We start from the raw sequence: 17,251 nt of genomic DNA on the forward strand, positions 1-17,251 counted from the left end.
TAGAAATATATCTCAGATCTGTAGGTCCATTCAATGCAAGTAAACGGTGACCAAAAATGTGAAGCTCCAAAAGGGACATAAAAGCAGCATAAAAGCAATCCATATGCAGTGGTGACTGAGTAAAGTAGCCAAAAACTTTAATCAAGTAAAAGTACAATTACTTTTAAAAAAAATACTCAAGTTGAAGTAAAAGTATCCAATAAAAAGAATACTCAAGTAGTGAGTAACTATATTTACTTTCACATACAACATAATGGGTGTTTACTCTCCTGTATTCCTGTACATGATACACATTTCACATGCATTACAGAATGATTATTAATAATAGTAATACGTTTATTAATATTATTGTCAATAATGGAAATTGCCATCATTCATCACTATGTTGTTCCAGACCCATATGACTTCTTTCTTACATGCATCAAATTAAAGGGATAGTTCACCAAAAAATTTAAATGCTCACATTTTCTCACCCTTATGCCATCCCAGATGTGTATGACTTTCTTTCTTCTGCAGAACACAGTTGAAGATTTTTAGAAGAATATCTCAGCTCTGTTGGTCCATTCAATGCAAGTAAATGTGACCAGAACTTTTAAGCTCCAAAAAGCACATAGAGGCAGCATAAAAGTAATTCATATACCTCCAGTGATTTTAAGAAGCAATATGATAGATGGGTGAGAAACATATAAATATCTATAACTTTATAATATATGAAGTCATTCTTTACCATTAATTCTCCTCCCTGCCCTGTAGGTGGCGATATGTACAAAGAATTGGATCACCAAAAACACAAGAAGAATGTGAAAGTGGAGTTTATTAATAAAAAAGGATTTAAATATTTATCTGTTTCTCGCCCACCCATCAAATCCCTTCTGAAGACATGCATTGAACCAGTGTCATTTGAATTCCTTTAATGCTCCCTTTATGTGCTTTATGAGCTTCTACTTTTTGGTACCCATTCACTTGCATTCTTTGAACCAATAGGGCGGAGATATTCTACAAAAAATATTTGTGTTCAGCAGAAGAAGAAAAAAACACATCTGGGATGTCAGGAGGGTGAGTAAATGCTGTGAGAATTTTCATTTTTGGGAAAATTATTCCTTTAAGGAAATGTTAGACATAATACTAACCTTAATCATCATTTACTTTCACTGCATGTTTTTCCCCCTCCATATTTTTAAAGGGAATGGTGACTGAGACTGTCAGTCTCTAACATTCTGTCTAATATTTTTAGATTTCCTCAAAACACATAGTCACACAGGTTTGGAACAACATCAGGGCAGGGAAAAGAGGATATAATATTAAATAAAGGCTGAAATATCACTTAAAGGATGCCTTTTCTTTTAAACCTTTTTCTAGTAATTATTATGGTGAAAAACATGAACAATATCACACATTCTCAAATGATATATAATGTATAATTACACTGAAGCAAGATCATGGTTTATTCATGCCTTTGTGTCGTTATTTCACAGCTTTATACATCCTGCCTGAATTTAGTTCAGTGTAGTTCCAGCATTTTCAGTGTCGAAAGAATTTAGATAATTAGTTCTGAACTCTAGGAGTAAATTGCACCTTATCTCTGTGTTTGGAAGCGTGTTGTCCATAAGACAAAGCCTCCCACACCTGTCAAAATCTGTGCATGTGTCACAATCGCACTTAATGCGGTTGTTTACAATGTACACTGTAGGCACTGATATAAAAATTTAAACTTAGAAACTGAGGTCTTAGAGCCCACAGTTACAGATTCATGCTGAAAATGAATGAGTAATCACCATGACACAGACAAGCCCACATTAACACAATCACTCAAATTTACCTCATAGTGTTTTCTTAAGTTGGAGCTGCAATTTTAATCTTGAAATATATTCTTGTATTGGTGTAAAATGAAGGCATTTGTGAGGTGAAGAAATGTTTGTTTTTCAGGCTTGCTGCTGTGGAGTTGAACGCAATTGAGTGACAGTGTGCAGCTGTGTGAATTTGTTGTGAATGCAACGACAGGAACGTTACCCATCGTAATGAAGTAAAAGTACATTTTTCATCAGAAATTTACTTGAATAAGAGTGAAAAGTACCCACCATAAAACAGTCATAAAAGTATTTTTTTTTTTCCCAAAACGTTACTCAAGTAAATGTAGCACGAACCTATCCACCTCTGTCCATACGACTCCAGTGGATTAATCCATACCTTCTGAAGCTATATGTGTGGGTGAGAAACAGATCAATATTTATGTCCTTTTTACTATAAATTCTTATCCCTGCCCTGTAGGTGGTGATATGCATGAAGAATGCAAATTGCCAAAAACAAAAGAATGTGAAAGTGGAGATTTATAGTTAATACTTAAATATTGATCTGTTTCTCATCCAAACCTATCATATCGCTAGTGAGTCAGTAAGTCATTAATTAAACCCCTGGAGTCATGGATTACTTTTATGCTGCCTTTACATGCTTTCTGGCCACCATTCACTTGTAATGGACCAACAGAGTGGAGATATTTTTCTAAAAATCTTCATTTGTGTTCAGCAGAACAAAGAATGTCTTGAGGCATTGCTGGCACAGCATGAGGGTGAGAAAATGATGAGAGAATTTACATTTTGGGGTGAACTATCCCTTTAATAAGTGCCTTTAGAAGAAAATGATGTTACACAGTTGTAAACACTTGACTGTCTGAACTGTTTTGGAGCCTGTTGCAATCATGTGGTTTTAAATGATTAATATATATATATATATATATATATATATATATATATATATATATATATATATATATATTTGTGGCAGTGGTCAAGCTCGTCGGGAGAAAAGCGGTAAGGCTCTCACCTGAGCTAAATTATGTCTAACACCTGTCTCTAATTACAGTAGAGCGAGGAGAGCGGATAAAAAGCCAGCAGCCACAGAGCAGAGGGAGACGGACGTACAGCAACTCAGCGTTCCTGTGCTTACGTGTGTGTGTGTGTGTGTGTATGGTTGCACATTATAAAGAACCATTAAAAGACTTACCTTGTGCCAGATCCCCAGTTTCCCTGTCCTCCTTGAGAAGGTCGTTACACTGGTGCCGAAACCCGGGAAAAATTGATGATGGAACAGAGTCGCCCCATAGAGTCCTCCCAGCTGACGGAAGTCCTCCAGTCCCTCGCTACACTCCATCAGAGCCACCAACAATCCCTGCTTGAGCTCCGGCAAGACCAGGATCGTCGGTTCTTCGAGATCATGCGGGCTCAAGCAGAGGACCGGCACGCCATCCGGAGCCTCCTCAGCCAGGAGGCCGCTCCAGCCGCAGCCGCGACCCCGGACACCCGCGCCACATTGCCCCCACCCGCGTTACAGAAGATGGGGCCGGCAGATGACCCAGAAGCATTCATCGACCTGTTCGAACGAACGGCGGAGGTTTGGGGGTGGCCCCAAGACCAGTGGGCAGCCCGGCTAGTCCCTCTCTTGTCCGGGGAAGCACAGCTCGCGGCGCAACAACTGCCGGCAACAAGCCTCCTGGTTTATCCCGATCTGAGGAAGGCCATCTTGCAACGGGTTGGTCGAAGCCCGGAAGAAAGTCGCCAGCTCTTCCGGGCCTTGAAGCTTGATAAGTCCGACCGCCCGTTTGCATTCGCCCAGCAGCTCCGTGATGCTTGTCGGAGGTGGCTGCTCTCGAGGGACCGCGGCGTCGAGGAACTAATCGACCAGGTGGTACTGGAGCAGTTTGTTCAGCGTTTGCCCCAGAAGACGGCCGAGTGGGTCCAGTGCCACCGCCCGGCATCGCTGGAGGAAGCCGTCCGACTCGCGGAGGACCACATGGCGGCGATTCCGAGGGCGGATGAGCCCTCTCTGTCTGTCTCCCCTTTCCCTGTGTCTTCCCCTGTTTTTTTCCCTCCCCTCTTCCCTCTCGCTCTGCTCTCTCCCCAGGGTCCGTTCCTGCCCCCCGCAGGCGTGGAGCGTTCGCGCGCCCAGCTCCCCGGTCTTGGGAACGCCCACCAAGCCCTTCTCCATCCTTCAGCCGCTCTCCTCCTCAGGTGGGGGCGCCCGCCAGCACGGGTGCGGCCGCAGCGTCTGGGCCGGTCTGCTGGAGGTGCGGAGACCCGGACCACTTCCGGGATCAGTGCCCGCTGATGGAAATAGGGGCGGTGGTACGGGTCTCCGATGCTCCACAGGCTGCCCCCGATCGGGCTGGAGCGTACCGGATTCCGGTAAGAATCCAGGGGGTACATACCAAGCTTTGTTGGATACCGGCTGTAACCAGACCACCATCCACCAACGCTTGGTTCAACCCGGGGCTTTGGGCTCAGCTAAACTGGTGAGGGTAAGGTGTGTACACGGGGATATTCACAAATATCCCGTGGTGACTCTGGCGATCAAATTCAGGGGAGAAAAACATAGTGTAGAGGCAGCGGTTAGTCCCCGCCTCACCCATCCGCTAATTTTGGGTACGGATTGGCCGAATTTTAGAAAGTTATTGGAGGGAGTTTGTGCGGATGGGTCCTGCGCGAGAGTGAAGGGGTGTGTGATGTGCGATGCTTTGGCGGGGGAGGCGGAGCCAGGGCCGTCCTCGACTGCTCCGAGTGACGTGGGAAGGGGCGAGGTGGACGCTCCTCCTCTCCGGGAATTCCCGGAGGGGACTTCCCCTTGGAGCAGTCGCGGGATGATACCCTTAAGCACGCCTTTGACCAAGTGAGAGTAATCGATGGTCAACAACTCCGGCCGGGTGTCGCCGTCTCATATCCGTATTTTTCGCTTATTAAAGATCGCTTATACAGGGTGACGCAGGACGCCCAAACAAAGGAGGAAGTAACACAATTATTGATTCCACGGAGCCGTCGGGAAATGGTTTTCCAGGCGGCTCACTATAATCCTATGGCCGGTCACCTAGGGGAACGAAAAACACTTCTCCGTCTAATAGCCCGCTTCTATTGGCCGGGCATTGGCGGTGACGTCCGCAGGTGGTGTGCGGCGTGCCGCGAATGTCAGCTGGTAAACCCACCGGCCACCCCAAAAGCGCCTTTGCGCCCTCTACCATTAATCGAGGTCCCCTTCGAAAGAATTGGGATGGACCTCGTCGGGCCATTAGAACGGTCAGCACGCGGACATCGCTTCGTGTTAGTCCTAGTGGATTACGCGACGCGATATCCGGAAGCAGTGCCTCTGAGCAACATCTCCGCACGTAGTGTTGCAGGGGCACTCTTCAAGATAATCTCCCGGGTGGGGATTCCGAAAGAAATCCTCACCGATCAAGGCACAACTTTTATGTCACGGACACTTCGCGAACTTTACGAGCTCTTGGGCATTAAATCGATTCGCACTAGCGTTTACCATCCTCAGACAGATGGCCTAGTGGAACGGTTTAATAAAACGCTCAAAAACATGATTCGTAAATTCGTGCACGATGACGCTAGAAATTGGGATAAGTGGCTAGACCCCCTGTTATTTGCGGTACGAGAGGTCCCGCAAGCCTCCACCGGGTTCTCCCCGTTTGAGCTGCTGTACGGGCGACGCCCCCGCGGTGTCCTCGATGTCATCCGTGAAAATTGGGAGGAGGGACCTTCTAATGCCAAAAATGAAATTCAATACGTTCTTGATCTTCGAGCAAAGCTCCACACACTGGGGCGATTAACACAAGAGCATTTGCTCCAAGCTCAAGAACGCCAACGCCGGCTGTATGACAGGGGTGCTCGGCTACGGGAATTTGCACCGGGAGACAAGGTACTCGTATTACTCCCAACATCGAGCTCTAAATTACTCGCCAAGTGGCAAGGACCCTTTGAGGTCACACGACGAGTGGGGGATCTCGATTATGAGGTTATACGTACCGATAGAGGGGGCGCGCGTCAAATCTATCACCTCAACCTCCTGAAATTGTGGAGGGAGGAGGCGGCCTCTGTGACGTTGGCCACGGTAGTTCCGGAGAGGGCGGAGCTCGGACCGGAGATAAACAAAGACTACAATCTCAACACTCCGGTCACTTGTGGAGACCAACTCTCACCGCGGCAGCTCACAGAGGTTTCTGAGTTACAAAAGGAGTTTGCGGACGTGTTTTCCCCTCTCCCGGGCCGTACAAACCTCATACAGCACCACATCGAGACCGAACCGGGCGCGGTGGTGCGTTGCCGCCCCTATCGCTTACCCGAACATAGAAAGAAAATCGTTCGGGAAGAATTAGATGCAATGCTTGATATGGGCGTAATAGAGGAATCCCACAGTGATTGGTCCAGCCCGGTTGTTCTTGTTCCTAAGAGTGATGGGTCTGTTCGGTTCTGTGTGGATTACAGAAAAGTCAACGCGGTGTCTAAATTTGACGCGTACCCAATGCCCCGTGTTGATGAACTGCTCGATCGGTTAGGTACTGCTCGATTTTACTCGACCCTGGATTTAACAAAGGGTTATTGGCAGATCCCCTTGACACCAATGTCCCGCGAGAAAACAGCCTTCACCACGCCGTTTGGATTACACCAATTCGTAACGCTTCCTTTCGGTTTGTTTGGGGCACCAGCCACGTTTCAGCGACTCATGGATCGGATCCTCAGACCGCATACCGCGTACGCCGCTGCTTATCTAGATGATATCATCATTTATAGCAATGATTGGCAGCGGCACATGCAACATCTGAGGGCCGTCCTGAGATCGCTGCGGCGGGCGGGGCTCACAGCAAACCCTAAGAAGTGCGCGGTTGGGCGTGTGGAGGTACGGTATCTGGGGTTCCACTTGGGTCATGGCCAGGTGCGTCCCCAAATTGATAAGACCGCGGCGATTGCGACTTGCCCTAGACCTAAGACCAAAAAGGGGGTGAGGCAGTTCCTGGGGCTGGCTGGCTATTACAGGAGATTCGTGCCTAATTATTCGGACGTCACCAGCCCGCTGACTGACCTCACTAAAAAGGGGGCTCCAGATCCGGTCCAGTGGTCGGAGCAGTGCCAACAGGCGTTTACGCAGATTAAAGCTGCACTTTGTGGGGGGCCGCTTTTGCATGCACCTGACTTCTCTCTCCCTTTTCTATTACAGACGGACGCTTCAGACAGAGGGCTGGGGGCCGTACTCTCGCAGCTGGTGGAGGGGGAGGAGCGCCCGGTGCTGTACATTAGCCGGAAGCTCTCCTTAAGGGAGACTAAGTACAGCACCGTGGAGAAGGAGTGTCTGGCCATCAAGTGGGCGGTCCTCACCCTCCGGTACTACCTGCTGGGGCGGGCCTTCACCCTCTGCTCGGACCATGCCCCACTGCAGTGGCTCCACCGCATGAAAGATACTAACGCCCGGATCACCCGTTGGTATCTGGCCCTCCAGCCTTTTAAGTTCAAGGTGGTCCACAGACCGGGGGTGCAGATGGCTGCCGCTGACTTCCTCTCCAGAAATGGGGGGAGTGGTAGGCAGGCCGGATGACGCCCCGGCCTGAGTCGGGCGGTGGGGGTATGTGGCAGCGGGGGCGTGGTCAAGCGCCCGTCCGGGAGAGAAAAGCGGTAAGGGCGCTCTCACCTGAGCTAAATTATGTCTAACACCTGTCTCTAATTACAGTAGAGCGAGGAGAGCGGATAAAAAGCCAGCAGCCACAGAGCAGAGGGAGACGGACGTACAGCAACTCAGCGTTCCTGTGCTTACGTGTGTGTGTGTGTGTGTGTATGGTTGCACATTATAAAGAACCATTAAAAGACTTACCTTGTGCCAGATCCCCAGTTTCCCTGTCCTCCTTGAGAAGGTCGTTACAATATTATACACCTTTGATTGCAGTAAAACAATTAAAATAGAGGAAATATCTAATTATTAAATACAGATTTTCCTCCAAAAAGCATTGGCCATAATTATTGACCTCTCTTTGCCAAGATTTCAGCTCTGAGTCTTCTACTATAATGCCTAATGAGGTTGGAGAACACCTGGAAGGGATCTGAGACCAATCCTCCATACAGAATCTCTCCAGATCCTTCAAATTCAGAGGACCATGTTGGAGGACTCTCCTCTTTAGTTCACCCCACAGGTTTCTATGGGGTTCAGGTACGGGAACTGGGAAGGACATGGCAGAACCTTGAATTTGTGGTCAGTGAACCATTTTTTTTTGTTGAGTTTGATGTTTGTTTTGGATCATTGTCCTGCTGGAAGATCCCATTGTAAGCTTTCTGGCAGAGGCAGCCAGGTTTATGGCTTATATATGTATAGAGTCTGTGATGCCATGTATCCAAACAAGATTCCCAGGACCTCAGGCAGAAAAACAGCCCCACAGCATTAAAGATCCAGCACCACATTTAACCGTGGGCATTGGGTACTTCATTTCTGTGTGCGCCAAACCCATCTCTGGGTTTTTTCTTTTTCATCTGTCCATAGAACCTGGTCGCATTTGAAGTTCCAGTAGTGTCTGGCAAACTGAAGACGCTTGAGTTTGTTGTTGGATGAGATCAGAGGCTTTTTTTCTTGAAATTCTCCCAAACAACTTGTGGTAATGTAGGTGACGTCTGATATTTTTTATGAGACTTTCTGACCCCAAGACCCAACAAATTCCTGCAATTCTCCAGCTGTGATCCTTGGAGAATTTTTGGCCACTTGAACCACAATCCTCACTGTGCATGGATACAATATAGACACACGTCCTTTTCCAGGCCAATTCTAAACATCTCCAGTTGATTGGAACATGTTAATTATTGCCCTTATGGTGGAAATGGGTATTTTCAATGCTTTGGCAATTTTATTTTAGCCACTTCCTATTTTGTGAAGCTCAACAACCTGTTGCCTCACATCAGAACTATATTATTTAGTCTAACCCACTGTGATTGATGACTAGTAATGATAGTGTCTGTCGCTTTTAAAGCATTATATTAGAAGATGTGGAACTAAACCATTTATAAGCCAAAGATCAAGGACGTCTTTGTGAAAAGTCATACCAGACACAAATGTATTGTTACTCAAACACCTGCTTCAAACTCACCCTTGCTAATATTATTCTTTGGAAGTGACGATTTTGCTGTAGAATCGTTGAAACTGCTACATGCATCTCGGTAAAGATGTCCGGTCTGTATAAGTATAACTACATTTTGGGCTATCCCTCTGTTTCATCACTCATTATGTTGCTGTTTTGCTTTGTAGAGATGACACAAAACCTGAATCATAAATTCGCTTGAGATCGTGACATTGTCTTGTGATGCTCCAGTGCGGAAGTTTGCAGAGCAGCACAAACTTCCTCTACATCAATGGCCAGATGTGGACTTAAGCGCACATTTTGATGTGGGTGTGGTGGTGGTGTCCTGTTTAATTAAGGAGAACATCGTTAACAAAATGCCATATTAAGTTATGAGGACTCGCATAATGAGCTTGAGGTCGGTGACTGAGTACAATGTTTGGGTGCAGAATCAATGTACAGATTTTGTCTGATGTAGTCAGTGAGCTTGTGTTCAAAACAATTCGAACATTTACATTTATTCATTTGGCAGACGCTTTTATCCAAAGCGACTTACAAAAGAGGAAGAACATCAGCGAATCAACTTAGGGAGACAGCTACAAAAAGTGCCATATTACAAAGTTTCACTATCATCATAATAGTATACAAAACAGATTTAAGTGCAACAAGAAATGTAAATATATATATATATATATATATATATATATATATATATATATATATATATATATATATATATATATATATATTTATTTATTTATTTTAGTGACCGGTTAAGTGCTTTTGGAAAAGATGTGTTTTTAGCCGGTTTTTGAAGATAGAGAGTGAGTTAGCTTCCCGGATTAAGTTGGGAAGGTCATTCCACCACCGTGGTATGATGAAACTGAAAGTCCGGGAAAGTGTTTTGGTGCCTCTTTGTTTTGGTACGACAAGGCGACGTTCCTTAGCCGACCGCAGGCTTCTGGTGAGAACGTAGCTCTGCATAAATGTTTTTAGGTATGCTGGAGCAGCATGAACTAATAAATATTTGGTATGATTCTGAATGTGCACTTTAGTCTGCTCCAAACTTCCATACAGTGCTATAGTGACCGTGTCAAGGGAGTAACTATAATGCAAATAAAACCCAAGAGTAAATATAAATGTGCATAGTAGGACTAACAGACTAATATCTTAATATTAAAACATAATTCTTTCCTGCAATGTATTTCACAGTATTCCATTTGATGTTGGCCCCATTCTCCAACAAGAGCTGCAGGTTCTAGTTTTTCTTGAAATATTGGCTTACATTTTATTTTTGTCACTAAAATCCAGACAGTATTCCAAGATTATTTATTTTCACTGTAATATATATATACACACACACAGTATCTCACAAAAGTGAGTAGACCCCTCACATTTTTGTAAATATTTGATTATATCTTTTCATGTGACAATACTGAAGAAATGACACTTTGCTGCAATGTAAAGTAGTGAGTGTACAGCTTGTATAACTGTAAATTGGCTGTCCCCTCAAAATAACTCAACACACAGCCATTAATGTCTAAACCGCTGGCAACAAAAGTGAGTACACCCCTAAGTGAAAATGTCCAAATTGGGCCCAAAGTGTCAATATTTTGTGTGGCCACCATTATTTTCCAGCACTGCTTTAACCCTCTTGGGCATGGAGTTCACCAGAGCTTCACAGGTTGCCACTGGAGTCCTCTTCCATTCGTCCATGATGACATCACGGAGCTGGTGGATGTTAGAGACCTTGTTCTCCTCCACCTTCTGTTTGAGGATGCTCAATGGGGTTTAGGTCTGGAGACATGCTTGGCCAGTCCATCACCTTCACCCTCAGCTTCTTTAGCAAGGCAGTGGTCGTCTTGGAGGTGTGTTTGGGTCGTAATTATGCTGGAATACTGCCCTGCGGCCCAGTCTCCGAAGGGAGGGGCTCATGCTCTGCTTCAGTATGTCACAGTACATGTTGGCATTCATGGTTCCCTCAATGTACTGTAGCTCCCCAGAGCCGGCAGCACTCATGCAGCCCCAGACCATGACACTCCCACCACCACACACGCTTGACACCATCTGAACCAAATAAGTTTCAAGTCTTGGTCTCATCAGACCACAGGACATGGTTCCAGTAATCCATGTCCTTAGTCTGCTTGTCTTCAGCATACTGTTTGCGGGCTTTCTTGTGCATCATCTTTAGAAGAGGCTTCCTTCTGGGATGAAATCCATGCAGACCATGGTCTGAGCACTGACAGGCTGACCCCCCACCCCTTCAACCTTTGGATATGACGCTGAGCATGTGCACTCAACTTCTTTGGTCGACCATGGCGAGGCCTGTTCTGAGTTTAACCTGTCCTGTTAAACCGCTGTATGGTCTTGGCCACCGTGCTGCAGCTTAGTGTCAGGGTCTTGGCAATCTTCTTATAGCCTAGGCCATCTTTATGTAGAGCAAAACTTTTTTTTTTCTGGTTGCATAAAAACATGTAAACACTTTGTTTAATGATGATTAAAATACAAATGATGAACATTTACATACTTCTTAGAATCTTACCCTTAATCCAATAGCTTGACATAGTCGATCAATGTGGTCACAACTGTGCTCTTCCCATGTTATACTGGGCATTCTGGAACTGGTTTTGGGAGCTGAAGATAATAATTAAGAGTAGACGATTGTATAATGTAGTTTGTCTGTTTGAAGATCCTTTTCACACAGGTGGTCTTAAGGGTGCTTTAGAATTTGCAGAGGTCATTACACTAAAGGTTGCACCATTTTTAAGTTGCTCCTTTCTATTTGCTATCTTTTCTGGAAGGTGTCTTAAACAGTTACAAACATAATCCATGTGAATGCCATTAATTAAAAAAATGGTGCTGATACAGTGAAAATAAATAATCTTGGAATACTGTCTGGATTTTAGTGACAAAAATAAAATGTAAGCCAATATTTCAAGAAAAACTAGAACCTGCAGCTCTTGTTGGAGAATGGGGCCAACATCAAATGGAATACTGTGAAATATATTGCAGGAAAGAATTATGTTTTAATATTAAGATATTAGTCTGTTAGTCCTACTATGCACATTTATATTTACTCTTGGGTTTTATTTGCATTATAGTTACTCCCTTGACACGGTCACTATAGCACTGTATGGAAGTTTGGAGCAGACTAAAGTGCACATTCAGAATCATACCAAATATTTATTAGTTCATGCTGCTCCAGCATACCTAAAAACATTTATGCAGAGCTACGTTCCCACCAGAAGCCTGCGGTCGGCTAAGGAACGTCGCCTTGTCGTACCAAAACAAAGAGGCACCAAAACACTTTCCCGGACTTTCAGTTTCATCATACCACGGTGGTGGAATGACCTTCCCAACTTAATCCGGGAAGCTAACTCACTCTCTATCTTCAAAAACCGGCTAAAAACACATCTTTTCCAAAAGCACTTAACCGGTCACTAAAAATAAATAAATAAATATATATATATATATATATATATATATATATATATATATATATATATATATATATATATATATATATATATATTTACATTTCTTGTTGCACATGTTCCTCATATTGTTCCTCATAACTTAATATGGCATTTTGTTAACGATGTTCTCCTTAATTAAACAGGACACCACCACCACACCCACATCAAAATGTGCGCTTAAGTCCACATCTGGCCATTGATGTAGAGGAAGTTTGTGCTGCTCTGCAAACTTCCGCACTGGAGCATCACAAGACAATGTCACGATCTCAAGCGAATTTATGATTCAGGTTTTGTGTCATCTCTACAAAGCAAAACAGCAACATAATGAGTGATGAAACAGAGGGATAGCCCAAAATGTAGTTATACTTATACAGACCGGACATATTTACAGAGATGCATGTAGCAGTTTCAACGATTCTACAGCAAAATCGTCACTTCCAAAGAATAATATTAGCAAGGGTGAGTTTGAAGCAGGTGTTTGAGTAACAATACATTTGTGTCTGGTATGACTTTTCACAAAGACGTCCTTGATCTTTGGCTTATAAATGGTTTAGTTCCACATCTTCTAATATAATGCTTTAAAAGCGACAGACACTATCATTATAGCCACCTCCACCTTAATTACAGAAATGTCACGCATTGATTAAAGGATCAACACGAAGAGTCCCAGTAGAGTAAATGTAACATTTCATAAACTCAGTCAAGACTGTCCAGTCATTTTTCACAGTTAGGGGCCCACATTATGTCCATTATAATAATCAGTTTTACTAAACCAGATTAATGTTGCAATGTTATTGAGAAGCGTTATGCATGCACGCGCTTATTGAAGGTGGCGTCATTTCCCGATTTTCGCTTAACTAAAAAAAATCCTTTAATAATCCCCTAATATGATGAACATATGTCTTCAATTTCTGAGTTCAAATTAATTGTGATATTTTTTTTCTAGGGCTTCAGTAAAAATGTGGTGCAACCACTGATCTATATAACTGGATTGCTCATAGAATTCTAAACTGCCAGCAGTAGGTGAAGCTACCGGAAGTGCTCTGGCGGCCATCTTACTATTTCCTACCGACAGAGGGCATCGTGGCATGTGCAGCGTTTAACCGCGAAACAACACTCACTTAAGGATGCGGCTAAAGTGCCCTCAGGTTGTAATTTATGACTATGTACATATTAAGCACACATTAGTCGTTATCCCCATGTAGAGTGGGCATAACGATCATAATCTTTAATAATCAACAGTAAAAATACAACACCAAAGTGTATTAATACCCCTTTTAAAAGCAAAGTTATCCATCTGCAGATTGTTACAGGATGCAATGTTTCTCTGCCTTCGTAGTTTAAATCTGTTGATGCTCATTATTCATAATGTTGACAAATTATACAACTGCGTAATTTCCAACATTATTAACCATTTTTGACTAGATTATATAGTAAATGTGAACTAATTTGGGGGCATGCACATCAACAAGTTTTAAAGTTGTTAATAAAACGACTAGCTTTGTGTTGATAATGTAACTAGACAGTACCTCTTCAGAATAAATCCAGAAGAATCAAATATAAAACGTAGTATACACAAGTTCATATATAGTATATATATATATATACACACACACACACACACACACATAAATTAATTTACCTTTACTTAATGGAATTATCCATTTGCATTCATTTCTGGAATATGTACATACCAGCTTGTGAGAATTTTATTATTTCAACAATCCCCTGATCTTTTAAATCATAATTAGAATTAAGTTTATTGACATATGCACACAAGGAAATCATACATATTTATTTGTTCAATAACAAAAGCTTCCAAGTACACACATAAATTGACTTAAACTGAACAATACAATAAAAATTTGCAGATATGTGGGAACAAATCTGCTAATGGATTTAACAACAATCCCACATTATTCAGCTTTCAAAAGAATGGTAGCAAGACATGCCATCAGAGCTAGTGGCAACAGTTCCCCACTGGATAGCACAGTGACACTGGAGGCAACATCTTCTGATATGTTCAGCCTGAAACAGAAGACTCAGAGAAAAACATCACTGTATGTCGTCCCAGCTTGTCCATGTTCAAAGAGGCTGTGGTGGGGTACATAGCAGGCTTTGCAGTTAAAACAACTATGAAGATGATTCTGTGCACTACCTGTTTATCAGCACTCAGTGTCGAGAGCTCTTCCCAAGATGAACAATAATCGACATGAAGTCCTGAGGTGGATTTATAAGACCGTCAGACAGCGTCCTGAAAGTCTGCAAGACAGCTGAGAGATTTCTTCAACAGCACACACTCACAAGGCCCATCTCTGTCCCCACAAAGGTTCTGGATCTCCATGGTGGTTCTGCATTCAAGGAACTTGAGGCACACATGTACAACAATCACATCTTCATACTCAGTGCATTGCAGAAAGCTGCACAAACATCAGGCTCCACTTCATTGCCAAGGAAACATGTGCTGCATCACACTCCAAACGGCTTAAGAAAACTCTGGGCAAGCTTGAACTGCAAAATAGAAGAAAAAAGAAAAGTTTGATATAAAGATCAGGAGCCGGTTGCACCAGCTATACAAAAGTTTAAACTTAGCTTAGTTGTGGCGTAAATGAGCATGAAGTCACAATTTACGCACTACTAAATAATTGAGCATTGCACCATTAAACTTCAGTACGACGTAACCATAAGTATAAACTAAATATTTACGGAAGACTCCGAGCAGGAGTAACTGATGGAATAAAAAAGCAGACTGATATTTTATGACATCAATAAGCTCATGCATAACAGGCATCAATCAAATAATTGTGATTATGACAATTAATTGCCTGTTTTAGGTGTTTCATAAATATGATGAATAATTACCATACAAACTAACTAATTCATTTATACAATTTTTTACAAGCTTGAGTCATATAATAAAATAAGGGTATGATTTCCTTTTCAGGCTGCAAAAACATATGAATGACAGTCAAATATAAAAGTATAAAATGTTAATTAAAATAATATCTTAATTATCAAAATATGTCTCTCAAGGGAGCTGCTCTTGTGACCTCTACGTAAGCAAACAAGGTTTGTACTTCAACCGCAACAAAATCAAATTGAAGTTCACGGCTTTTTAATACTTCTGTGTACAAATATGAAGGCTGCTTATTGGATCAATGCAGGTAAACGTCATAGTATGCGACTACGCATCACTTTACGGAGAGTTTACGAATTACTAGTTAAGACTTGCCTTAAGAACAGGTGGAGCAACCAAATTTAGCACCGACTTAGTTGCAAACTAACTAGTAGTTACGAAGCCTTGAACTTTATACCCCAACTTAAGACCTTACGCACAGCTATTTATTTACTCAACCTCATGTCCTTCCAAACCTGTATGACTTTTTCTGTGGAACACAAAAGATGACATTTTAAAAAATGTTTTTGTCCATATAATGAAAGCTGTTGGTGACCAAAACAAGCTATTTTGCTCACCATTTACTTTCCTTATATGGAATACAAAATACATTTTTGGGGGTTCTGCAAAAGAAAATCACATGGATTTGGAAGGACATGAGGTTGAGTATATGATGACAGAATTTACATATTTGGGTCAACTTTTCTATTAATATTAAATGTTATAACTATCTGAAACAGTAATTTTATGAGACTTATATTGCATGTTGCAAAAGTATCTTCATTGCAAATAAAAACAGATAGTATAATATGTTTTACTCTGTCAGCCTGGCTTCACTGAAGAGCTGTTTTAACAATGTCTCCTCATACAGCTTTTCCTCCTGTTGCAAACCAATTCCAGTTTTATCTAACATTCAGTGGGATGTTTATTGAAATCCAAACGGCAAACTCACCTTGTTTAACTTCAACAATATCCATGTGCTCCTTGTCAGAGCTGGACTGAAAAGAGAAATCGGCCCGGGATTTGACATAACTGGCCCAAAAGTTGTTGGGGGAGAGTGTTCGGCGGCGGCTCGTTTTAGATTATCGCGGCCGACACAGCGGCCCGCTCGGTTCTCCCGATGGCCAGTCCACCCTGATCGGCCCCAAAGTGCGTCGGTCCACCGGAAAAATGTCCGGTAGGCTAGATTACCAGTCCAGCCCTGCTCCGCGTCTATTCCAATTGATCACTTTATAAATGATGCCCGTGAGCTGGTCCGGTTTCAGGCGTGCACTGCAAAAACTACAAATCACACACAGAGAATTAATGCAAGCCCACATTATATTCATCATATGTAACCGGTGTTGATCTGCAATTAGATATTCAACTTGACCAAAAAAGCTAACTTGGTGAGTTATACTGTTATTCATTGTGGTTATTTTCCTAAGTTAACGTTAGCTGCACAGCTAATATTCATTTATCCTAAGAAAATAACCACAATGCACGTTCAACGTAAACAAAAGCTACAAAACATAAGTATGTATTCAAAATAAAAACTTTAAAGCCTGCAAAAAAAAGTCTATTGATATCTTACCTCAGTTTCTTAAACTTATTTCTATTGAGGTAACACGTGCGCCGCTGAACGTAATGCTGCTGCAATAAAGAGTAACATAACACGCTCACATTTAGAATAAGCAGGGGGAAAAAATGAAAGTCAAAATAAATAATGAATTACATATTTAGGAAGATTGCATTGTGATGCAGTGTATGCAGACGTAAAACATTGTTTTTAATGTGACTGGATAGGTAAAAATTACTCACCAAAACAGACGTTTTCTCATTGAGACCCATAGGAATACAGAACGTTAGGGAATACCAAGATGGCGGCGCAGTAGCTTCACTGTTGTGACGTCATGAGCTATCCAGTTATATATATAGATCAGTGGGTGCAACCAGAAAAATATAATTTAAAAAAAAAAATATTGTTTTAAAATAGTGAGAGAGAAAAACTAAAAGTGATATAAAGCATGTGATTGAGTG

General features: G+C 42.6%; 1 long non-coding RNA gene and 1 pseudogene across 1 annotated transcript; both read right to left on the minus strand.

The window, feature by feature from the left end:
- Nucleotides 1-9,149: 9,149 nt before the first annotated feature.
- Nucleotides 9,150-12,976, minus strand: LOC127645483 (methionyl-tRNA formyltransferase, mitochondrial-like; annotated as a pseudogene).
- A 1,180-nt stretch (nt 12,977-14,156) lies between these two features.
- On the minus strand, nt 14,157-17,117 carry LOC127651525 (uncharacterized). The gene is made up of 4 exons (XR_007971589.1): nt 17,033-17,117; nt 16,806-16,864; nt 16,185-16,513; nt 14,157-14,847 (listed from the first exon to the last, which is right to left on the minus strand). It is a non-coding gene; the product is annotated as an uncharacterized LOC127651525 (long non-coding RNA).
- Between the last annotated feature and the right edge of the window lie 134 nt (nt 17,118-17,251).

Source organism: Xyrauchen texanus, chromosome 1 (assembly GCF_025860055.1).
Source record: "Xyrauchen texanus isolate HMW12.3.18 chromosome 1, RBS_HiC_50CHRs, whole genome shotgun sequence".
In the NCBI taxonomy this organism is placed as follows: Eukaryota; Metazoa; Chordata; class Actinopteri; order Cypriniformes; family Catostomidae; genus Xyrauchen; species Xyrauchen texanus.